Genomic DNA, 24,796 nt, shown 5'->3' with positions numbered 1-24,796 from the left:
GCACAGGCAAAGTCAACTGAAGGCCCCATTTTCAAGATTTTGCCCTCTGCTGCTCCACAGCCTCCGGTGGCACACTGCATGTGCGTCACTTCTCGGTAGACAAGGCCCAAATCCGGGCATCCAGGGCCCCAGCCCTCCACAGTCTACGCATGGCGGCATATGGATCACCTCTTTGCCTCGTACGGCAGGGAGGCCTGGGTCCTAGACTGGCTCTGCTAGAGCTCCACGACCTCAGCTATTTTCCCTGACCTTTGGCCCGTGCCCTCGTGAGCGTGTCATCTCTAGTTACACTTCTCTTCCGACCACACTGAATCCGCCACCTGCGGATACCTGAGCGTGGAAGTCAACATCTATCACTGGCTGCAGCGTCACAGGTCACTAGGTGTCTAGGCTCAGGCTGACCTTGGCTGTCTTCTGCCCAGGCAAGGAGCCTAATCCTTCCAAGGAAATCAGGACACTTGCTCACTGGCCGACATCCTTTCTTTCATCCACACAGCGGTCTAGATGAGGTTAAAGAGGCCAGGTAGGCCAGGGCAAGGCTGAGTGCGGGGGCTAAGGCTTCTTTCCCAATCACCATGGAGACACCACCGGAAGGCTGGGCGGAACTTCTGACGGGGACGAGTCACAAACACTGAGCCAATAGGAGAGGTCCAGCCTATCCGGCCAGTTCAGCAGAGCCCTCCATTTTCCTCATGGACAGACAATGGCCCCTTGCGTCTTTGGCCACAAAATCGAGGGCACCCAGGGAATAACTTCACAGTAGGCAACCCCTGATGTGAACACCTTCGACACACTGGGACAGCAGGCAGGTACCTCTTTTCCACCTACGCTAGGATATCAGTAGGCAAGGCGCCCTTCCTCTGCATCTATGGCCTCTCTGTATATGTTCATTCAGAGGAATCTCTTCATTCTACCCCTGAGACACATCACAAGTATGAGGGGCCTGAGAGAGAGCCTGGAGATGAAACGGGGGAGGCTTCTGGCTGGACCGCTCCCCAGTGGGTAGAGAACAGCAGGTAGTCTCTCTGGAAGGTCTTAGCTTCTGTTGATTGACATGTGCAATACAGTAGGGGCGGACCCTGGCCAGGTGGAGCTTGTGGGCAGATGCAACCTCTCTGGCCACGAATAATTCCGCTGCTGCTTTGTATGGCCAAAACCTTACCCCGCCAAGGGGGATAGGTAGAGAACATTGACCCACACTCACCAGGGACCTTTCCTGGGACTAAAGATTCCCAACATGGTCTCAACGTCGTCACCCTCTCAGCACACACCCTTCCTGCACACGTAATCCTGCCTTTCTCCGTCAGGGCCCTATCCCACCAGGAAAAAAAGCAAGCTGCTCAAAAAGGCCAATGCCAGGGAAATCGAGGAAACACTGCCATTTTCCACATTTTTGCTGTCTACATGTCCCCGCCTCCGGTGCAAGGCTGCGTATGTGGCCGGGCTGCGAAGGCAAGGCCGAAATCCTGGCAGCCTGGGCCCCAGCAGACCAATGGTTTATGGACATGGGGACACGGATGACCTGTTTGCCACATACAGGAGGGATCCTTGGGCCCCTCACTGGCTCGCCATTCAGCTCCACGACGTCCACTGCTGGCCCTGGCCTTTGCTTTGGCTGGTGCCCCATCGAACGTGTGCTCCGGAGCCATGTTTCTCCACCCATCACTATCATTCTGCCACCAGGGGATATGTGAGTGTGGGAGTCACCATTTGTCACTGGCAGCAGTGTCCCAAGTCACTAGACTTCCAGGTACCCGCTGACCTAGGCTGCCTCCTGCCCCAGGCAAGGTCCCCAATCCTTTATCCCACATGCTGACACCTAGGCACTGGCGGACATTCATTTTTATCAACACAGAGGTCTGAGTGAGGGTCAGCGGGCCAGGTAGGTGAAGTCAAGGCCAGGTGGGCGGGGCTGAGGATTCTTTGCCATCACCATAGAGACAGTCCCCCCACCGCAAGACTGGGCGGAGCTTGTGATGGGCCTGGTGACAAGACTCAGCCAATGGCAGAGATCCGGCCCGCCAGGCAGATGACACAGGGCCCTCCATTGTGAACTATGACACCTAGTGGCCACAGCGTTGGAGCACACCCTGGGAAAGGCTACTTAGGCACAAGGGAGCCCCTGGTGCGGACTGCTTCAGGGCAGTGGCAGAGCAGGCCAGATACCTCTTTCCCACTTTCCTGAGGATATCAGTACGCAAGGCATCCCCACTCAGCATCTCTTCCCTCTCTCTCTCTCGGTCTCTCTCGGGATGTTTTCATTCTCTGAAATCTCTTTCCTTCTCCCCCTGAGTCACTTCATAGCTTGGAGTGCCTGACAGAGTGCCTAGAGACAAAAGAGCAAAGGGGGAAGGCCTCTGGCTCTACTGGATGCCCATGGGCAGAGAAGATCTGCTCGTCTATCTGGAAGGTCTAGAGACTAGTGATTGATTGGGGAGCTACATCCTGGGCGGACCTGGCCAGGTGAAGCTTGCTGACACGTGGCAGCCTCTCTGGAGACTACTAATCCCGCTGATAACATTCTATGCAAATAGCCGGCTGAGTGCCATGGGCAGAAAACATTGACACATACCTGCCAGAGGCCTATTCTGGGTCTCAAGAGTCCACCCTGGTCTCCAGCAACTCATCATCTCAGCACACACTTTGCCTGCACGCACGGAAACCGCCTCTCTCCACGAATGCCTTCACCTGCTAGGAAATACACGATGTCACTCAGCCAAAGGAGAGCACAGGCAAAGTCAACTGAAGGCCCCATTTTCAAGATTTTGCCCTCTGCTGCTCCACAGCCTCCGGTGGCACACTGCATGTGCGTCACTTCTCGGTAGACAAGGCCCAAATCCGGGCATCCAGGGCCCCAGCCCTCCACAGTCTACGCATGGCGGCATATGGATCACCTCTTTGCCTCCTACGGCAGGGAGGCCTGGGTCCTAGACTGGCTCTGCTAGAGCTCCACGACCTCAGCTATTTTCCCTGACCTTTGGCCCGTGCCCTCGTGAGCGTGTCATCTCTAGTTACACTTCTCTTCCGACCACACTGAATCCGCCACCTGCGGATACCTGAGCGTGGAAGTCAACATCTATCACTGGCTGCAGCGTCACAGGTCACTAGGTGTCTAGGCTCAGGCTGACCTTGGCTGTCTTCTGCCCAGGCAAGGAGCCTAATCCTTCCAAGGAAATCAGGACACTTGCTCACTGGCCGACATCCTTTCTTTCATCCACACAGCGGTCTAGATGAGGTTAAAGAGGCCAGGTAGGCCAGGGCAAGGCTGAGTGCGGGGGCTAAGGCTTCTTTCCCAATCACCATGGAGACACCACCGGAAGGCTGGGCGGAACTTCTGACGGGGACGAGTCACAAACACTGAGCCAATAGGAGAGGTCCAGCCTATCCGGCCAGTTCAGCAGAGCCCTCCATTTTCCTCATGGACAGACAATGGCCCCTTGCGTCTTTGGCCACAAAATCGAGGGCACCCAGGGAATAACTTCACAGTAGGCAACCCCTGATGTGAACACCTTCGACACACTGGGACAGCAGGCAGGTACCTCTTTTCCACCTACGCTAGGATATCAGTAGGCAAGGCGCCCTTCCTCTGCATCTATGGCCTCTCTGTATATGTTCATTCAGAGGAATCTCTTCATTCTACCCCTGAGACACATCACAAGTATGAGGGGCCTGAGAGAGAGCCTGGAGATGAAACGGGGGAGGCTTCTGGCTGGACCGCTCCCCAGTGGGTAGAGAACAGCAGGTAGTCTCTCTGGAAGGTCTTAGCTTCTGTTGATTGACATGTGCAATACAGTAGGGGCGGACCCTGGCCAGGTGGAGCTTGTGGGCAGATGCAACCTCTCTGGCCACGAATAATTCCGCTGCTGCTTTGTATGGCCAAAACCTCTCCCCGCCAAGGGGGATGGGTAGAGAACATTGACCCACACCCACCAGGGACCTTTCCTGGGACTATAGATCCCAACATGGTCTCAACGTCGTCACCCTCTCAGCACACACCCTTCCTGCACACGTAATCCTGCCTTTCTCCGTCCGGGCCCTATCCCACCAGGAAAAAAAGCAAGCTGCTCAAAAAGGCCAATGCCAGGGAAATCGAGGAAACACTGCCATTTTCCACATTTTTGCTGTCTACATGTCCCCGCCTCCGGTGCAAGGCTGCGTATGTGGCCGGGCTGCGAAGGCAAGGCCGAAATCCTGGCAGCCTGGGCCCCAGCAGACCAATGGTTTATGGACATGGGGACACGGATGACCTGTTTGCCACATACAGGAGGGATCCTTGGGCCCCTCACTGGCTCGCCATTCAGCTCCACGACGTCCACTGCTGGCCCTGGCCTTTGCTTTGGCTGGTGCCCCATCGAACGTGTGCTCCGGAGCCATGTTTCTCCACCCATCACTATCATTCTGCCACCAGGGGATATGTGAGTGTGGGAGTCACCATTTGTCACTGGCAGCAGTGTCCCAAGTCACTAGACTTCCAGGTACCCGCTGACCTAGGCTGCCTCCTGCCCCAGGCAAGGTCCCCAATCCTTTATCCCACATGCTGACACCTAGGCACTGGCGGACATTCATTTTTATCAACACAGAGGTCTGAGTGAGGGTCAGCGGGCCAGGTAGGTGAAGTCAAGGCCAGGTGGGCGGGGCTGAGGATTCTTTGCCATCACCATAGAGACAGTCCCCCCACCGCAAGACTGGGCGGAGCTTGTGATGGGCCTGGTGACAAGACTCAGCCAATGGCAGAGATCCGGCCCGCCAGGCAGATGACACAGGGCCCTCCATTGTGACCTATGACACCTAGTGGCCACAGCGTTGGAGCACACCCTGGGAAAGGCTACGTAGGCACAAGGGAGCCCCTGGTGCGGACTGCTTCAGGGCAGTGGCAGAGCAGGCCAGATACCTCTTTCCCACTTTCCTGAGGATATCAGTACGCAAGGCATCCCCACTCAGCATCTCTTCCCTCTCTCTCTCTCGGTCTCTCTCGGGATGTTTTCATTCTCTGACATCTCTTTCCTTCTCCCCCTGAGTCACTTCATAGCTTGGAGTGCCTGACAGAGTGCCTAGAGACAAAAGAGCAAAGGGGGAAGGCCTCTGGCTCTACTGGTTGCCCATGGGCAGAGAAGATCTGCTCGTCTATCTGGAAGGTCTAGAGACTAGTGATTGATTGGGGAGCTACATCCTGGGCGGACCTGGCCAGGTGAAGCTTGCTGACACGTGGCAGCCTCTCTGGAGACTACTAATCCCGCTGATAACATTCTATGCAAATAGCCGGCTGAGTGCCATGGGCAGAAAACATTGACACATACCTGCCAGAGGCCTATTCTGGGTCTCAAGAGTCCACCCTGGTCTCCAGCAACTCATCATCTCAGCACACACTTTGCCTGCACGCACGGAAACCGCCTCTCTCCACGAATGCCTTCACCTGCTAGGAAACACACGATGTCACTCAGCCAAAGGAGAGCACAGGCAAAGTCAACTGAAGGCCCCATTTTCAAGATTTTGCCCTCTGCTGCTCCACAGCCTCCGGTGGCACACTGCATGTGCGTCACTTCTCGGTAGACAAGGCCCAAATCCGGGCATCCAGGGCCCCAGCCCTCCACAGTCTACGCATGGCGGCATATGGATCACCTCTTTGCCTCCTACGGCAGGGAGGCCTGGGTCCTAGACTGGCTCTGCTAGAGCTCCACGACCTCAGCTATTTTCCCTGACCTTTGGCCCGTGCCCTCGTGAGCGTGTCATCTCTAGTTACACTTCTCTTCCGACCACACTGAATCCGCCACCTGCGGATACCTGAGCGTGGAAGTCAACATCTATCACTGGCTGCAGCGTCACAGGTCACTAGGTGTCTAGGCTCAGGCTGACCTTGGCTGTCTTCTGCCCAGGCAAGGAGCCTAATCCTTCCAAGGAAATCAGGACACTTGCTCACTGGCCGACATCCTTTCTTTCATCCACACAGCGGTCTAGATGAGGTTAAAGAGGCCAGGTAGGCCAGGGCAAGGCTGAGTGCGGGGGCTAAGGCTTCTTTCCCAATCACCATGGAGACACCACCGGAAGGCTGGGCGGAACTTCTGACGGGGACGAGTCACAAACACTGAGCCAATAGGAGAGGTCCAGCCTATCCGGCCAGTTCAGCAGAGCCCTCCATTTTCCTCATGGACAGACAATGGCCCCTTGCGTCTTTGGCCACAAAATCGAGGGCACCCAGGGAATAACTTCACAGTAGGCAACCCCTGATGTGAACACCTTCGACACACTGGGACAGCAGGCAGGTACCTCTTTTCCACCTACGCTAGGATATCAGTAGGCAAGGCGCCCTTCCTCTGCATCTATGGCCTCTCTGTATATGTTCATTCAGAGGAATCTCTTCATTCTACCCCTGAGACACATCACAAGTATGAGGGGCCTGAGAGAGAGCCTGGAGATGAAACGGGGGAGGCTTCTGGCTGGACCGCTCCCCAGTGGGTAGAGAACAGCAGGTAGTCTCTCTGGAAGGTCTTAGCTTCTGTTGATTGACATGTGCAATACAGTAGGGGCGGACCCTGGCCAGGTGGAGCTTGTGGGCAGATGCAACCTCTCTGGCCACGAATAATTCCGCTGCTGCTTTGTATGGCCAAAACCTCTCCCCGCCAAGGGGGATGGGTAGAGAACATTGACCCACACCCACCAGGGACCTTTCCTGGGACTATAGATCCCAACATGGTCTCAACGTCGTCACCCTCTCAGCACACACCCTTCCTGCACACGTAATCCTGCCTTTCTCCGTCAGGGCCCTATCCCACCAGGAAAAAAAGCAAGCTGCTCAAAAAGGCCAATGCCAGGGAAATCGAGGAAACACTGCCATTTTCCACATTTTTGCTGTCTACATGTCCCCGCCTCCGGTGCAAGGCTGCGTATGTGGCCGGGCTGCGAAGGCAAGGCCGAAATCCTGGCAGCCTGGGCCCCAGCAGACCAATGGTTTATGGACATGGGGACACGGATGACCTGTTTGCCACATACAGGAGGGATCCTTGGGCCCCTCACTGGCTCGCCATTCAGCTCCACGACGTCCACTGCTGGCCCTGGCCTTTGCTTTGGCTGGTGCCCCATCGAACGTGTGCTCCGGAGCCATGTTTCTCCACCCATCACTATCATTCTGCCACCAGGGGATATGTGAGTGTGGGAGTCACCATTTGTCACTGGCAGCAGTGTCCCAAGTCACTAGACTTCCAGGTACCCGCTGACCTAGGCTGCCTCCTGCCCCAGGCAAGGTCCCCAATCCTTTATCCCACATGCTGACACCTAGGCACTGGCGGACATTCATTTTTATCAACACAGAGGTCTGAGTGAGGGTCAGCGGGCCAGGTAGGTGAAGTCAAGGCCAGGTGGGCGGGGCTGAGGATTCTTTGCCATCACCATAGAGACAGTCCCCCCACCGCAAGACTGGGCGGAGCTTGTGATGGGCCTGGTGACAAGACTCAGCCAATGGCAGAGATCCGGCCCGCCAGGCAGATGACACAGGGCCCTCCATTGTGACCTATGACACCTAGTGGCCACAGCGTTGGAGCACACCCTGGGAAAGGCTACGTAGGCACAAGGGAGCCCCTGGTGCGGACTGCTTCAGGGCAGTGGCAGAGCAGGCCAGATACCTCTTTCCCACTTTCCTGAGGATATCAGTACGCAAGGCATCCCCACTCAGCATCTCTTCCCTCTCTCTCTCTCGGTCTCTCTCGGGATGTTTTCATTCTCTGAAATCTCTTTCCTTCTCCCCCTGAGTCACTTCATAGCTTGGAGTGCCTGACAGAGTGCCTAGAGACAAAAGAGCAAAGGGGGAAGGCCTCTGGTTGCCCATGGGCAGAGAAGATCTGCTCGTCTATCTGGAAGGTCTAGAGACTAGTGATTGATTGGGGAGCTACATCCTGGGCGGACCTGGCCAGGTGAAGCTTGCTGACACGTGGCAGCCTCTCTGGAGACTACTAATCCCGCTGATAACATTCTATGCAAATAGCCGGCTGAGTGCCATGGGCAGAAAACATTGACACATACCTGCCAGAGGCCTATTCTGGGTCTCAAGAGTCCACCCTGGTCTCCAGCAACTCATCATCTCAGCACACACTTTGCCTGCACGCACGGAAACCGCCTCTCTCCACGAATGCCTTCACCTGCTAGGAAACACACGATGTCACTCAGCCAAAGGAGAGCACAGGCAAAGTCAACTGAAGGCCCCATTTTCAAGATTTTGCCCTCTGCTGCTCCACAGCCTCCGGTGGCACACTGCATGTGCGTCACTTCTCGGTAGACAAGGCCCAAATCCGGGCATCCAGGGCCCCAGCCCTCCACAGTCTACGCATGGCGGCATATGGATCACCTCTTTGCCTCGTACGGCAGGGAGGCCTGGGTCCTAGACTGGCTCTGCTAGAGCTCCACGACCTCAGCTATTTTCCCTGACCTTTGGCCCGTGCCCTCGTGAGCGTGTCATCTCTAGTTACCCTTCTCTTCCGACCACACTGAATCCGCCACCTGCGGATACCTGAGCGTGGAAGTCAACATCTATCACTGGCTGCAGCGTCACAGGTCACTAGGTGTCTAGGCTCAGGCTGACCTTGGCTGTCTTCTGCCCAGGCAAGGAGCCTAATCCTTCCAAGGAAATCAGGACACTTGCTCACTGGCCGACATCCTTTCTTTCATCCACACAGCGGTCTAGATGAGGTTAAAGAGGCCAGGTAGGCCAGGGCAAGGCTGAGTGCGGGGGCTAAGGCTTCTTTCCCAATCACCATGGAGACACCACCGGAAGGCTGGGCGGAACTTCTGACGGGGACGAGTCACAAACACTGAGCCAATAGGAGAGGTCCAGCCTATCCGGCCAGTTCAGCAGAGCCCTCCATTTTCCTCATGGACAGACAATGGCCCCTTGCGTCTTTGGCCACAAAATCGAGGGCACCCAGGGAATAACTTCACAGTAGGCAACCCCTGATGTGAACACCTTCGACACACTGGGACAGCAGGCAGGTACCTCTTTTCCACCTACGCTAGGATATCAGTAGGCAAGGCGCCCTTCCTCTGCATCTATGGCCTCTCTGTATATGTTCATTCAGAGGAATCTCTTCATTCTACCCCTGAGACACATCACAAGTATGAGGGGCCTGAGAGAGAGCCTGGAGATGAAACGGGGGAGGCTTCTGGCTGGACCGCTCCCCAGTGGGTAGAGAACAGCAGGTAGTCTCTCTGGAAGGTCTTAGCTTCTGTTGATTGACATGTGCAATACAGTAGGGGCGGACCCTGGCCAGGTGGAGCTTGTGGGCAGATGCAACCTCTCTGGCCACGAATAATTCCGCTGCTGCTTTGTATGGCCAAAACCTCTCCCCGCCAAGGGGGATGGGTAGAGAACATTGACCCACACCCACCAGGGACCTTTCCTGGGACTATAGATCCCAACATGGTCTCAACGTCGTCACCCTCTCAGCACACACCCTTCCTGCACACGTAATCCTGCCTTTCTCCGTCCGGGCCCTATCCCACCAGGAAAAAAAGCAAGCTGCTCAAAAAGGCCAATGCCAGGGAAATCGAGGAAACACTGCCATTTTCCACATTTTTGCTGTCTACATGTCCCCGCCTCCGGTGCAAGGCTGCGTATGTGGCCGGGCTGCGAAGGCAAGGCCGAAATCCTGGCAGCCTGGGCCCCAGCAGACCAATGGTTTATGGACATGGGGACACGGATGACCTGTTTGCCACATACAGGAGGGATCCTTGGGCCCCTCACTGGCTCGCCATTCAGCTCCACGACGTCCACTGCTGGCCCTGGCCTTTGCTTTGGCTGGTGCCCCATCGAACGTGTGCTCCGGAGCCATGTTTCTCCACCCATCACTATCATTCTGCCACCAGGGGATATGTGAGTGTGGGAGTCACCATTTGTCACTGGCAGCAGTGTCCCAAGTCACTAGACTTCCAGGTACCCGCTGACCTAGGCTGCCTCCTGCCCCAGGCAAGGTCCCCAATCCTTTATCCCACATGCTGACACCTAGGCACTGGCGGACATTCATTTTTATCAACACAGAGGTCTGAGTGAGGGTCAGCGGGCCAGGTAGGTGAAGTCAAGGCCAGGTGGGCGGGGCTGAGGATTCTTTGCCATCACCATAGAGACAGTCCCCCCACCGCAAGAGTGGGCGGAGCTTGTGATGGGCCTGGTGACAAGACTCAGCCAATGGCAGAGATCCGGCCCGCCAGGCAGATGACACAGGGCCCTCCATTGTGAACTATGACACCTAGTGGCCACAGCGTTGGAGCACACCCTGGGAAAGGCTACTTAGGCACAAGGGAGCCCCTGGTGCGGACTGCTTCAGGGCAGTGGCAGAGCAGGCCAGATACCTCTTTCCCACTTTCCTGAGGATATCAGTACGCAAGGCATCCCCACTCAGCATCTCTTCCCTCTCTCTCTCTCGGTCTCTCTCGGGATGTTTTCATTCTCTGAAATCTCTTTCCTTCTCCCCCTGAGTCACTTCATAGCTTGGAGTGCCTGACAGAGTGCCTAGAGACAAAAGAGCAAAGGGGGAAGGCGTCTGGCTCTACTGGATGCCCATGGGCAGAGAAGATCTGCTCGTCTATCTGGAAGGTCTAGAGACTAGTGATTGATTGGGGAGCTACATCCTGGGCGGACCTGGCCAGGTGAAGCTTGCTGACACGTGGCAGCCTCTCTGGAGACTACTAATCCCGCTGATAACATTCTATGCAAATAGCCGGCTGAGTGCCATGGGCAGAAAACATTGACACATACCTGCCAGAGGCCTATTCTGGGTCTCAAGAGTCCACGCTGGTCTCCAGCAACTCATCATCTCAGCACAAACTTTGCCTGCACGCACGGAAACCGCCTCTCTCCACGAATGCCTTCACCTGCTAGGAAATACACGATGTCACTCAGCCAAAGGAGAGCACAGGCAAAGTCAACTGAAGGCCCCATTTTCAAGATTTTGCCCTCTGCTGCTCCACAGCCTCCGGTGGCACACTGCATGTGCGTCACTTCTCGGTAGACAAGGCCCAAATCCGGGCATCCAGGGCCCCAGCCCTCCACAGTCTACGGATGGCGGCATATGGTTTGCCTCGTACGGCAGGGAGGCCTGGGTCCTAGACTGGCTCTGCTAGAGCTCCACGACCTCAGCTATTTTCCCTGACCTTTGGCCCGTGCCCTCGTGAGCGTGTCATCTCTAGTTACACTTCTCTTCCGACCACACTGAATCCGCCACCTGCGGATACCTGAGCGTGGAAGTCAACATCTATCACTGGCTGCAGCGTCACAGGTCACTAGGTGTCTAGGCTCAGGCTGACCTTGGCTGTCTTCGGCCCAGGCAAGGAGCCTAATCCTTCCAAGGAAATCAGGACACGTGCTCACTGGCCGACATCCTTTCTTTCATCCACACAGCGGTCTAGATGAGGTTAAAGAGGCCAGGTAGGCCAGGGCAAGGCTGAGTGCGGGGGCTAAGGCTTCTTTCCCAATCACCATGGAGACACCACCGGAAGGCTGGGCGGAACTTCTGACGGGGACGAGTCACAAACACTGAGCCAATAGGAGAGGTCCAGCCTATCCGGCCAGTTCAGCAGAGCCCTCCATTTTCCTCATGGACAGACAATGGCCCCTTGCGTCTTTGGCCACAAAATCGAGGGCACCCAGGGAATAACTTCACAGTAGGCAACCCCTGATGTGAACACCTTCGACACACTGGGACAGCAGGCAGGTACCTCTTTTCCACCTACGCTAGGATATCAGTAGGCAAGGCGCCCTTCCTCTGCATCTATGGCCTCTCTGTATATGTTCATTCAGAGGAATCTCTTCATTCTACCCCTGAGACACATCACAAGTATGAGGGGCCTGAGAGACAGCCTGGAGATGAAACGGGGGAGGCTTCTGGCTGGACCGCTCCCCAGTGGGTAGAGAACAGCAGGTAGTCTCTCTGGAAGGTCTTAGCTTCTGTTGATTGACATGTGCAATACAGTAGGGGCGGACCCTGGCCAGGTGGAGCTTGTGGGCAGATGCAACCTCTCTGGCCACGAATAATTCCGCTGCTGCTTTGTATGGCCAAAACCTCTCCCCGCCAAGGGGGATAGGTAGAGAACATTGACCCACACCCACCAGGGACCTTTCCTGGGACTAAAGATTCCCAACATGGTCTCAACGTCGTCACCCTCTCAGCACACACCCTTCCTGCACACGTAATCCTGCCTTTCTCCGTCAGGGCCCTATCCCACCAGGAAAAAAAGCAAGCTGCTCAAAAAGGCCAATGCCAGGGAAATCGAGGAAACACTGCCATTTTCCACATTTTTGCTGTCTACATGTCCCCGCCTCCGGTGCAAGGCTGCGTATGTGGCCGGGCTGCGAAGGCAAGGCCGAAATCCTGGCAGCCTGGGCCCCAGCAGACCAATGGTTTATGGACATGGGGACACGGATGACCTGTTTGCCACATACAGGAGGGATCCTTGGGCCCCTCACTGGCTCGCCATTCAGCTCCACGACGTCCACTGCTGGCCCTGGCCTTTGCTTTGGCTGGTGCCCCATCGAACGTGTGCTCCGGAGCCATGTTTCTCCACCCATCACTATCATTCTGCCACCAGGGGATATGTGAGTGTGGGAGTCACCATTTGTCACTGGCAGCAGTGTCCCAAGTCACTAGACTTCCAGGTACCCGCTGACCTAGGCTGCCTCCTGCCCCAGGCAAGGTCCCCAATCCTTTATCCCACATGCTGACACCTAGGCACTGGCGGACATTCATTTTTATCAACACAGAGGTCTGAGTGAGGGTCAGCGGGCCAGGTAGGTGAAGTCAAGGCCAGGTGGGCGGGGCTGAGGATTCTTTGCCATCACCATAGAGACAGTCCCCCCACCGCAAGACTGGGCGGAGCTTGTGATGGGCCTGGTGACAAGACTCAGCCAATGGCAGAGATCCGGCCCGCCAGGCAGATGACACAGGGCCCTCCATTGTGACCTATGACACCTAGTGGCCACAGCGTTGGAGCACACCCTGGGAAAGGCTACGTAGGCACAAGGGAGCCCCTGGTGCGGACTGCTTCAGGGCAGTGGCAGAGCAGGCCAGATACCTCTTTCCCACTTTCCTGAGGATATCAGTACGCAAGGCATCCCCACTCAGCATCTCTTCCCTCTCTCTCTCTCGGTCTCTCTCGGGATGTTTTCATTCTCTGACATCTCTTTCCTTCTCCCCCTGAGTCACTTCATAGCTTGGAGTGCCTGACAGAGTGCCTAGAGACAAAAGAGCAAAGGGGGAAGGCCTCTGGCTCTACTGGTTGCCCATGGGCAGAGAAGATCTGCTCGTCTATCTGGAAGGTCTAGAGACTAGTGATTGATTGGGGAGCTACATCCTGGGCGGACCTGGCCAGGTGAAGCTTGCTGACACGTGGCAGCCTCTCTGGAGACTACTAATCCCGCTGATAACATTCTATGCAAATAGCCGGCTGAGTGCCATGGGCAGAAAACATTGACACATACCTGCCAGAGGCCTATTCTGGGTCTCAAGAGTCCACCCTGGTCTCCAGCAACTCATCATCTCAGCACACACTTTGCCTGCACGCACGGAAACCGCCTCTCTCCACGAATGCCTTCACCTGCTAGGAAACACACGATGTCACTCAGCCAAAGGAGAGCACAGGCAAAGTCAACTGAAGGCCCCATTTTCAAGATTTTGCCCTCTGCTGCTCCACAGCCTCCGGTGGCACACTGCATGTGCGTCACTTCTCGGTAGACAAGGCCCAAATCCGGGCATCCAGGGCCCCAGCCCTCCACAGTCTACGCATGGCGGCATATGGATCACCTCTTTGCCTCCTACGGCAGGGAGGCCTGGGTCCTAGACTGGCTCTGCTAGAGCTCCACGACCTCAGCTATTTTCCCTGACCTTTGGCCCGTGCCCTCGTGAGCGTGTCATCTCTAGTTACACTTCTCTTCCGACCACACTGAATCCGCCACCTGCGGATACCTGAGCGTGGAAGTCAACATCTATCACTGGCTGCAGCGTCACAGGTCACTAGGTGTCTAGGCTCAGGCTGACCTTGGCTGTCTTCTGCCCAGGCAAGGAGCCTAATCCTTCCAAGGAAATCAGGACACTTGCTCACTGGCCGACATCCTTTCTTTCATCCACACAGCGGTCTAGATGAGGTTAAAGAGGCCAGGTAGGCCAGGGCAAGGCTGAGTGCGGGGGCTAAGGCTTCTTTCCCAATCACCATGGAGACACCACCGGAAGGCTGGGCGGAACTTCTGACGGGGACGAGTCACAAACACTGAGCCAATAGGAGAGGTCCAGCCTATCCGGCCAGTTCAGCAGAGCCCTCCATTTTCCTCATGGACAGACAATGGCCCCTTGCGTCTTTGGCCACAAAATCGAGGGCACCCAGGGAATAACTTCACAGTAGGCAACCCCTGATGTGAACACCTTCGACACACTGGGACAGCAGGCAGGTACCTCTTTTCCACCTACGCTAGGATATCAGTAGGCAAGGCGCCCTTCCTCTGCATCTATGGCCTCTCTGTATATGTTCATTCAGAGGAATCTCTTCATTCTACCCCTGAGACACATCACAAGTATGAGGGGCCTGAGAGAGAGCCTGGAGATGAAACGGGGGAGGCTTCTGGCTGGACCGCTCCCCAGTGGGTAGAGAACAGCAGGTAGTCTCTCTGGAAGGTCTTAGCTTCTGTTGATTGACATGTGCAATACAGTAGGGGCGGACCCTGGCCAGGTGGAGCTTGTGGGCAGATGCAACCTCTCTGGCCACGAATAATTCCGCTGCTGCTTTGTATGGCCAAAACCTCTCCCCGCCAAGGGGGATGGGTAGAGAACATTGACCCACACCCACCAGGGACCTTTCCTGGGACTATAGATCCCAACATGGTCTCAACGTCGTCACCCTCTCAGCACACACCCTTCCTGCACACGTAATCCTGCCTTTCTCCGTCAGGGCCCTATCCCACCAGGAAAAAAAGCAAGCTGCTCAAAAAGGCCAATGCCAGGGAAATCGAGGAAACACTGCCATTTTCCACATTTTTGCTGTCTACATGTCCCCGCCTCCGGTGCAAGGCTGCGTATGTGGCCGGGCTGCGAAGGCAAGGCCGAAATCCTGGCAGCCTGGGCCCCAGCAGACCAATGGTTTATGGACATGGGGACACGGATGACCTGTTTGCCACATACAGGAGGGATCCTTGGGCCCCTCACTGGCTCGCCATTCAGCTCCACGACGTCCACTGCTGGCCCTGGCCTTTGCTTTGGCTGGTGCCCCATCGAACGTGTGCTCCGGAGCCATGTTTCTCCACCCATCACTATCATTCTGCCACCAGGGGATATGTGAGTGTGGGAGTCACCATTTGTCACTGGCAGCAGTGTCCCAAGTCACTAGACTTCCAGGTACCCGCTGACCTAGGCTGCCTCCTGCCCCAGGCAAGGTCCCCAATCCTTTATCCCACATGCTGACACCTAGGCACTGGCGGACATTCATTTTTATCAACACAGAGGTCTGAGTGAGGGTCAGCGGGCCAGGTAGGTGAAGTCAAGGCCAGGTGGGCGGGGCTGAGGATTCTTTGCCATCACCATAGAGACAGTCCCCCCACCGCAAGACTGGGCGGAGCTTGTGATGGGCCTGGTGACAAGACTCAGCCAATGGCAGAGATCCGGCCCGCCAGGCAGATGACACAGGGCCCTCCATTGTGACCTATGACACCTAGTGGCCACAGCGTTGGAGCACACCCTGGGAAAGGCTACGTAGGCACAAGGGAGCCCCTGGTGCGGACTGCTTCAGGGCAGTGGCAGAGCAGGCCAGATACCTCTTTCCCACTTTCCTGAGGATATCAGTACGCAAGGCATCCCCACTCAGCATCTCTTCCCTCTCTCTCTCTCGGTCTCTCTCGGGATGTTTTCATTCTCTGACATCTCTTTCCTTCTCCCCCTGAGTCACTTCATAGCTTGGAGTGCCTGACAGAGTGCCTAGAGACAAAAGAGCAAAGGGGGAAGGCCTCTGGTTGCCCATGGGCAGAGAAGATCTGCTCGTCTATCTGGAAGGTCTAGAGACTAGTGATTGATTGGGGAGCTACATCCTGGGCGGACCTGGCCAGGTGAAGCTTGCTGACACGTGGCAGCCTCTCTGGAGACTACTAATCCCGCTGATAACATTCTATGCAAATAGCCGGCTGAGTGCCATGGGCAGAAAACATTGACACATACCTGCCAGAGGCCTATTCTGGGTCTCAAGAGTCCACCCTGGTCTCCAGCAACTCATCATCTCAGCACACACTTTGCCTGCACGCACGGAAACCGCCTCTCTCCACGAATGCCTTCACCTGCTAGGAAACACACGATGTCACTCAGCCAAAGGAGAGCACAGGCAAAGTCAACTGAAGGCCCCATTTTCAAGATTTTGCCCTCTGCTGCTCCACAGCCTCCGGTGGCACACTGCATGTGCGTCACTTCTCGGTAGACAAGGCCCAAATCCGGGCATCCAGGGCCCCAGCCCTCCACAGTCTACGCATGGCGGCATATGGATCACCTCTTTGCCTCGTACGGCAGGGAGGCCTGGGTCCTAGACTGGCTCTGCTAGAGCTCCACGACCTCAGCTATTTTCCCTGACCTTTGGCCCGTGCCCTCGTGAGCGTGTCATCTCTAGTTACCCTTCTCTTCCGACCACACTGAATCCGCCACCTGCGGATACCTGAGCGTGGAAGTCAACATCTATCACTGGCTGCAGCGTCACAGGTCACTAGGTGTCTAGGCTCAGGCTGACCTTGGCTGTCTTCTGCCCAGGCAAGGAGCCTAATCCTTCCAAGGAAATCAGGACACTTGCTCACTGGCCGACATCCTTTCTTTCATCCACACAGCGGTCTAGATGAGGTTAAAGAGGCCAGGTAGGCCAGGGCAAGGCTGAGTGCGGGGGCTAAGGCTTCTTTCCCAATCACCATGGAGACACCACCGGAAGGCTGGGCGGAACTTCTGACGGGGACGAGTCACAAACACTGAGCCAATAGGAGAGGTCCAGCCTATCCGGCCAGTTCAGCAGAGCCCTCCATTTTCCTCATGGACAGACAATGGCCCCTTGCGTCTTTGGCCACAAAATCGAGGGCACCCAGGGAATAACTTCACAGTAGGCAACCCCTGATGTGAACACCTTCGACACACTGGGACAGCAGGCAGGTACCTCTTTTCCACCTACGCTAGGATATCAGTAGGCAAGGCGCCCTTCCTCTGCATCTATGGCCTCTCTGTATATGTTCATTCAGAGGAATCTCTTCATTCTACCCCTGAGACACATCACAAGTATGAGGGGCCTGAGAGAGAGCCTGGAGATGAAACGGGGGAGGCTTCTGGCTGGACCGCTCCCCAGTGGGTAGAGAACAGCAGGTAGTCTCTCTGGAAGGTCTTAGCTTCTGTTGATTGACATGTGCAATACAGTAGGGGCGGACCCTGGCCAGGTGGAGCTTGTGGGCAGATGCAACCTCTCTGGCCACGAATAATTCCGCTGCTGCTTTGTATGGCCAAAACCTCTCCCCGCCAAGGGGGATGGGTAGAGAACATTGACCCACACCCACCAGGGACCTTTCCTGGGACTATAGATCCCAACATGGTCTCAACGTCGTCACCCTCTCAGCACACACCCTTCCTGCACACGTAATCCTGCCTTTCTCCGTCCGGGCCCTATCCCACCAGGAAAAAAAGCAAGCTGCTCAAAAAGGCCAATGCCAGGGAAATCGAGGAAACACTGCCATTTTCCACATTTTTGCTGTCTACATGTCCCCGCCTCCGGTGCAAGGCTGCGTATGTGGCCGGGCTGCGAAGGCAAGGCCGAAATCCTGGCAGCCTGGGCCCCAGCAGACCAATGGTTTATGGACATGGGGACACGGATGACCTGTTTGCCACATACAGGAGGGATCCTTGGGCCCCTCACTGGCTCGCCATTCAGCTCCACGACGTCCACTGCTGGCCCTGGCCTTTGCTTTGGCTGGTGCCCCATCGAACGTGTGCTCCGGAGCCATGTTTCTCCACCCATCACTATCATTCTGCCACCAGGGGATATGTGAGTGTGGGAGTCACCATTTGTCACTGGCAGCAGTGTCCCAAGTCACTAGACTTCCAGGTACCCGCTGACCTAGGCTGCCTCCTGCCCCAGGCAAGGTCCCCAATCCTTTATCCCACATGCTGACACCTAGGCACTGGCGGACATTCATTTTTATCAACACAGAGGTCTGAGTGAGGGTCAGCGGGCCAGGTAGGTGAAGTCAAGGCCAGGTGGGCGGGGCTGAGGATTCTTTGCCATCACCATAGAGACAGTCCCCCCACCGCAAGAGTGGGCGGAGCTTGTGATGGGCCTGGTGACAAGACTCAGCCAATGGCAGAGATCCGGCCCGCCAGGCAGATGACACAGGGCCCTCCATTGTGAACTATGACACCTAGTGGCCACAGCGTTGGAGCACACCCTGGGAAAGGCTACTTAGGCACAAGGGAGCCCCTGGTGCGGACTGCTTCAGGGCAGTGGCAGAGCAGGCCAGATACCTCTTTCCCACTTTCCTGAGGATATCAGTACGCAAGGCATCCCCACTCAGCATCTCTTCCCTCTCTCTCTCTCGGTCTCTCTCGGGATGTTTTCATTCTCTGAAATCTCTTTCCTTCTCCCCCTGAGTCACTTCATAGCTTGGAGTGCCTGACAGAGTGCCTAGAGACAAAAGAGCAAAGGGGGAAGGCCTCTGGCTCTACTGGATGCCCATGGGCAGAGAAGATCTGCTCGTCTATCTGGAAGGTCTAGAGACTAGTGATTGATTGGGGAGCTACATCCTGGGCGGACCTGGCCAGGTGAAGCTTGCTGACACGTGGCAGCCTCTCTGGAGACTACTAATCCCGCTGATAACATTCTATGCAAATAGCCGGCTGAGTGCCATGGGCAGAAAACATTGACACATACCTGCCAGAGGCCTATTCTGGGTCTCAAGAGTCCACGCTGGTCTCCAGCAACTCATCATCTCAGCACAAACTTTGCCTGCACGCACGGAAACCGCCTCTCTCCACGAATGCCTTCACCTGCTAGGAAATACACGATGTCACTCAGCCAAAGGAGAGCACAGGCAAAGTCAACTGAAGGCCCCATTTTCAAGATTTTGCCCTCTGCTGCTCCACAGCCTCCGGTGGCACACTGCATGTGCGTCACTTCTCGGTAGACAAGGCCCAAATCCGGGCATCCAGGGCCCCAGCCCTCCACAGTCTACGGATGGCGGCATATGGTTTGCCTCGTACGGCAGGGAGGCCTGGGTCCTAGACTGGCTCTGCTAGAGCTCCACGACCTCAGCTATTTTCCCTGACCTTTGGCCCGTGCCCTCGTGAGCGTGTCATCTCTAGTTACACTTCTCTTCCGACCACACTGAATCCGCCACCTGCGGATACCTGAGCGTGGAAGTCAACATCTATCACTGGCTGCAGCGTCACAGGTCACTAGGTGTCTAGGCTCAGGCTGACCTTGGCTGTCTTCGGCCCAGGCAAGGAGCCTAATCCTTCCAAGGAAATCAGGACACGTGCTCACTGGCCGACATCCTTTCTTTCATCCACACAGCGGTCTAGATGAGGTTAAAGAGGCCAGGTAGGCCAGGGCAAGGCTGAGTGCGGGGGCTAAGGCTTCTTTCCCAATCACCATGGAGACACCACCGGAAGGCTGGGCGGAACTTCTGACGGGGACGAGTCACAAACACTGAGCCAATAGGAGAGGTCCAGCCTATCCGGCCAGTTCAGCAGAGCCCTCCATTTTCCTCATGGACAGACAATGGCCCCTTGCGTCTTTGGCCACAAAATCGAGGGCACCCAGGGAATAACTTCACAGTAGGCAACCCCTGATGTGAACACCTTCGACACACTGGGACAGCAGGCAGGTACCTCTTTTCCACCTACGCTAGGATATCAGTAGGCAAGGCGCCCTTCCTCTGCATCTATGGCCTCTCTGTATATGTTCATTCAGAGGAATCTCTTCATTCTACCCCTGAGACACATCACAAGTATGAGGGGCCTGAGAGACAGCCTGGAGATGAAACGGGGGAGGCTTCTGGCTGGACCGCTCCCCAGTGGGTAGAGAACAGCAGGTAGTCTCTCTGGAAGGTCTTAGCTTCTGTTGATTGACATGTGCAATACAGTAGGGGCGGACCCTGGCCAGGTGGAGCTTGTGGGCAGATGCAACCTCTCTGGCCACGAATAATTCCGCTGCTGCTTTGTATGGCCAAAACCTCTCCCCGCCAAGGGGGATAGGTAGAGAACATTGACCCACACCCACCAGGGACCTTTCCTGGGACTAAAGATTCCCAACATGGTCTCAACGTCGTCACCCTCTCAGCACACACCCTTCCTGCACACGTAATCCTGCCTTTCTCCGTCAGGGCCCTATCCCACCAGGAAAAAAAGCAAGCTGCTCAAAAAGGCCAATGCCAGGGAAATCGAGGAAACACTGCCATTTTCCACATTTTTGCTGTCTACATGTCCCCGCCTCCGGTGCAAGGCTGCGTATGTGGCCGGGCTGCGAAGGCAAGGCCGAAATCCTGGCAGCCTGGGCCCCAGCAGACCAATGGTTTATGGACATGGGGACACGGATGACCTGTTTGCCACATACAGGAGGGATCCTTGGGCCCCTCACTTGCTCGCCATTCAGCTCCACGACGTCCACTGCTGGCCCTGGCCTTTGCTTTGGCTGGTGCCCCATCGAACGTGTGCTCCGGAGCCATGTTTCTCCACCCATCACTATCATTCTGCCACCAGGGGATATGTGAGTGTGGGAGTCACCATTTGTCACTGGCAGCAGTGTCCCAAGTCACTAGACTTCCAGGTACCCGCTGACCTAGGCTGCCTCCTGCCCCAGGCAAGGTCCCCAATCCTTTATCCCACATGCTGACACCTAGGCACTGGCGGACATTCATTTTTATCAACACAGAGGTCTGAGTGAGGGTCAGCGGGCCAGGTAGGTGAAGTCAAGGCCAGGTGGGCGGGGCTGAGGATTCTTTGCCATCACCATAGAGACAGTCCCCCCACCGCAAGACTGGGCGGAGCTTGTGATGGGCCTGGTGACAAGACTCAGCCAATGGCAGAGATCCGGCCCGCCAGGCAGATGACACAGGGCCCTCCATTGTGACCTATGACACCTAGTGGCCACAGCGTTGGAGCACACCCTGGGAAAGGCTACGTAGGCACAAGGGAGCCCCTGGTGCGGACTGCTTCAGGGCAGTGGCAGAGCAGGCCAGATACCTCTTTCCCACTTTCCTGAGGATATCAGTACGCAAGGCATCCCCACTCAGCATCTCTTCCCTCTCTCTCTCTCGGTCTCTCTCGGGATGTTTTCATTCTCTGACATCTCTTTCCTTCTCCCCCTGAGTCACTTCATAGCTTGGAGTGCCTGACAGAGTGCCTAGAGACAAAAGAGCAAAGGGGGAAGGCCTCTGGCTCTACTGGTTGCCCATGGGCAGAGAAGATCTGCTCGTCTATCTGGAAGGTCTAGAGACTAGTGATTGATTGGGGAGCTACATCCTGGGCGGACCTGGCCAGGTGAAGCTTGCTGACACGTGGCAGCCTCTCTGGAGACTACTAATCCCGCTGATAACATTCTATGCAAATAGCCGGCTGAGTGCCATGGGCAGAAAACATTGACACATACCTGCCAGAGGCCTATTCTGGGTCTCAAGAGTCCACCCTGGTCTCCAGCAACTCATCATCTCAGCACACACTTTGCCTGCACGCACGGAAACCGCCTCTCTCCACGAATGCCTTCACCTGCTAGGAAACACACGATGTCACTCAGCCAAAGGAGAGCACAGGCAAAGTCAACTGAAGGCCCCATTTTCAAGATTTTGCCCTCTGCTGCTCCACAGCCTCCGGTGGCACACTGCATGTGCGTCACTTCTCGGTAGACAAGGCCCAAATCCGGGCATCCAGGGCCCCAGCCCTCCACAGTCTACGCATGGCGGCATATGGATCACCTCTTTGCCTCGTACGGCAGGGAGGCCTGGGTCCTAGACTGGCTCTGCTAGAGCTCCACGACCTCAGCTATTTTCCCTGACCTTTGGCCCGTGCCCTCGTGAGCGTGTCATCTCTAGTTACCCTTCTCTTCCGACCACACTGAATCCGCCACCTGCGGATACCTGAGCGTGGAAGTCAACATCTATCACTGGCTGCAGCGTCACAGGTCACTAGGTGTCTAGGCTCAGGCTGACCTTGGCTGTCTTCTGCCCAGGCAAGGAGCCTAATCCTTCCAAGGAAATCAGGACACTTGCTCACTGGCCGACATCCTTTCTTTCATCCACACAGCGGTCTAGATGAGGTTAAAGAGGCCAGGTAGGCCAGGGCAAGGCTGAGTGCGGGGGCTAAGGCTTCTTTCCCAATCACCATGGAGACACCACCGGAAGGCTGGGCGGAACTTCTGACGGGGACGAGTCACAAACACTGAGCCAATAGGAGAGGTCCAGCCTATCCGGCCAGTTCAGCAGAGCCCTCCATTTTCCTCATGGACAGACAATGGCCCCTTGCGTCTTTGGCCACAAAATCGAGGGCACCCAGGGAATAACTTCACAGTAGGCAACCCCTGATGTGAACACCTTCGACACACTGGGACAGCAGGCAGGTACCTCTTTTCCACCTACGCTAGGATATCAGTAGGCAAGGCGCCCTTCCTCTGCATCTATGGCCTCTCTGTATATGTTCATTCAGAGGAATCTCTTCATTCTACCCCTGAGACACATCACAAGTATGAGGGGCCTGAGAGAGAGCCTGGAGATGAAACGGGGGAGGCTTCTGGCTGGACCGCTCCCCAGTGGGTAGAGAACAGCAGGTAGTCTCTCTGGAAGGTCTTAGCTTCTGTTGATTGACATGTGCAATACAGTAGGGGCGGACCCTGGCCAGGTGGAGCTTGTGGGCAGATGCAACCTCTCTGGCCACGAATAATTCCGCTGCTGCTTTGTATGGCCAAAACCTCTCCCCGCCAAGGGGGATGGGTAGAGAACATTGACCCACACCCACCAGGGACCTTTCCTGGGACTATAGATCCCAACATGGTCTCAACGTCGTCACCCTCTCAGCACACACCCTTCCTGCACACGTAATCCTGCCTTTCTCCGTCCGGGCCCTATCCCACCAGGAAAAAAAGCAAGCTGCTCAAAAAGGCCAATGCCAGGGAAATCGAGGAAACACTGCCATTTTCCACATTTTTGCTGTCTACATGTCCCCGCCTCCGGTGCAAGGCTGCGTATGTGGCCGGGCTGCGAAGGCAAGGCCGAAATCCTGGCAGCCTGGGCCCCAGCAGACCAATGGTTTATGGACATGGGGACACGGATGACCTGTTTGCCACATACAGGAGGGATCCTTGGGCCCCTCACTGGCTCGCCATTCAGCTCCACGACGTCCACTGCTGGCCCTGGCCTTTGCTTTGGCTGGTGCCCCATCGAACGTGTGCTCCGGAGCCATGTTTCTCCACCCATCACTATCATTCTGCCACCAGGGGATATGTGAGTGTGGGAGTCACCATTTGTCACTGGCAGCAGTGTCCCAAGTCACTAGACTTCCAGGTACCCGCTGACCTAGGCTGCCTCCTGCCCCAGGCAAGGTCCCCAATCCTTTATCCCACATGCTGACACCTAGGCACTGGCGGACATTCATTTTTATCAACACAGAGGTCTGAGTGAGGGTCAGCGGGCCAGGTAGGTGAAGTCAAGGCCAGGTGGGCGGGGCTGAGGATTCTTTGCCATCACCATAGAGACAGTCCCCCCACCGCAAGAGTGGGCGGAGCTTGTGATGGGCCTGGTGACAAGACTCAGCCAATGGCAGAGATCCGGCCCGCCAGGCAGATGACACAGGGCCCTCCATTGTGAACTATGACACCTAGTGGCCACAGCGTTGGAGCACACCCTGGGAAAGGCTACTTAGGCACAAGGGAGCCCCTGGTGCGGACTGCTTCAGGGCAGTGGCAGAGCAGGCCAGATACCTCTTTCCCACTTTCCTGAGGATATCAGTACGCAAGGCATCCCCACTCAGCATCTCTTCCCTCTCTCTCTCTCGGTCTCTCTCGGGATGTTTTCATTCTCTGAAATCTCTTTCCTTCTCCCCCTGAGTCACTTCATAGCTTGGAGTGCCTGACAGAGTGCCTAGAGACAAAAGAGCAAAGGGGGAAGGCCTCTGGCTCTACTGGATGCCCATGGGCAGAGAAGATCTGCTCGTCTATCTGGAAGGTCTAGAGACTAGTGATTGATTGGGGAGCTACATCCTGGGCGGACCTGGCCAGGTGAAGCTTGCTGACACGTGGCAGCCTCTCTGGAGACTACTAATCCCGCTGATAACATTCTATGCAAATAGCCGGCTGAGTGCCATGGGCAGAAAACATTGACACATACCTGCCAGAGGCCTATTCTGGGTCTCAAGAGTCCACGCTGGTCTCCAGCAACTCATCATCTCAGCACAAACTTTGCCTGCACGCACGGAAACCGCCTCTCTCCACGAATGCCTTCACCTGCTAGGAAATACACGATGTCACTCAGCCAAAGGAGAGCACAGGCAAAGTCAACTGAAGGCCCCATTTTCAAGATTTTGCCCTCTGCTGCTCCACAGCCTCCGGTGGCACACTGCATGTGCGTCACTTCTCGGTAGACAAGGCCCAAATCCGGGCATCCAGGGCCCCAGCCCTCCACAGTCTACGGATGGCGGCATATGGTTTGCCTCGTACGGCAGGGAGGCCTGGGTCCTAGACTGGCTCTGCTAGAGCTCCACGACCTCAGCTATTTTCCCTGACCTTTGGCCCGTGCCCTCGTGAGCGTGTCATCTCTAGTTACACTTCTCTTCCGACCACACTG

The sequence above is a fragment of the Elephas maximus genome, chromosome 14, assembly GCF_024166365.1.
Source record: "Elephas maximus indicus isolate mEleMax1 chromosome 14, mEleMax1 primary haplotype, whole genome shotgun sequence".
NCBI lineage: Eukaryota > Metazoa > Chordata > Mammalia > Proboscidea > Elephantidae > Elephas > Elephas maximus.
This window is presented reverse-complemented; position numbering follows the sequence as displayed.